This window comes from Pleurodeles waltl, chromosome 12 (assembly GCF_031143425.1).
Source record: "Pleurodeles waltl isolate 20211129_DDA chromosome 12, aPleWal1.hap1.20221129, whole genome shotgun sequence".
Classification (NCBI taxonomy): domain Eukaryota; kingdom Metazoa; phylum Chordata; class Amphibia; order Caudata; family Salamandridae; genus Pleurodeles; species Pleurodeles waltl.
In genome coordinates this window covers 404208-405327 of record NC_090451.1, presented here as the reverse complement: position 1 = coordinate 405327, position 1120 = coordinate 404208, and the positions used below count along the sequence as shown (strand labels likewise).

General features: G+C 42.8%; 1 non-coding gene across 1 annotated transcript; it reads left to right on the top strand.

Annotated features, from left to right (window-relative positions):
- Positions 1–619: 619 nt before the first annotated feature.
- Positions 620–701, top strand: TRNAL-UAG (transfer RNA leucine (anticodon UAG)). Its single transcript has one exon. It is a non-coding gene; the product is annotated as a tRNA-Leu (tRNA).
- The last annotated feature ends 419 nt before the right edge of the window (positions 702–1120 follow it).

The following is a 1120-nucleotide window of genomic DNA, read 5'->3' as shown; positions in this document are numbered from 1 at the left end:
CCCAGCAGAGAGATTGTGTGCAGAGGGACAGGCGTAGAGATTGCGCAATGATATTAAAAGCATCCAGTTCACACGTGCCCACGTCTGCCGCAGTCTCGTGCCCCCGACGGTGCTTCCCTATCAATACTCAAGCGGGCTCACTGGGTGAACTAGGCCCTGGTAATATTTTGTTGAACCTGGATCCTGCGAGGGCTCCTGGCGGATGTCCGTATTACTCCTTCCCGCATAAGGAGGAGTGAAAAAAAAAAACACAACCTAAATTGACAAGAATTGTATTGGTAAACAAACCACCTGTCTTGAAGTCTAACTATAAAGGCGACAAGAGGTGTCACCGTGATGTTGAAAGGACAGTGAGTGTAAACAGTAGAACGCTGTGTGATACATTTCCTTGCAGTAATGACAACTCGCGTTTCTATACCACAGAGCAAACCTACAATGGGGAAGGAGAAAAAATAAGGAAAGACATAAATTATATGCAGACAGTTATTATACTTTTCTTCTTAACCTTTAACTCGCTCAACTGTCTGTGAATGCTGCGCTCCCCTAGATGCTCAGGACAACATAGCGGGTGTCCACAGTCTTTGGTCAATCTACTACAGTTGTCATCAACTAGGTATGTGGTAGTGTGGCCGAGCAGTCTAAGGTGCTGGATTTAGGCTCCAGTCTCTCTGGAGGCGTGGGTTCCAATCCCACCGCTGCCAATGCTTTAGTTTAAAATGTAACTTTATTTCAACGAAATACCTTTCCAAAAAATGTTCATGTAATAAGTACGAGCTTTCTAGTATAAAAGTAGTTCTCTAATTTTCCTAAAACAGTCCAGTTGTCAAGGCTCAAATCTCCAGTGATGGAATTGAAAAAACTTGACTCCAAGAACCCATAAACTGGGAGTCAAGTTATGGCAACAACTACGAGGTGGAATCACAGGGGTGGAGTCATGAAAGCAGTTTGACACTCAATATATATATTTATGTATTTTAAAACTCTGCCACAGAGAAATTGGCAACAAGGAGAAACGTGACAGCAAATTTGTTCTGACTTAATTGGTTGCTAAGGCTGTATTTCAAAATATTTTATAGGGTTAAGGCACTTGTTGCAGAGAGTTTTGTGTGGCCGGTAACTT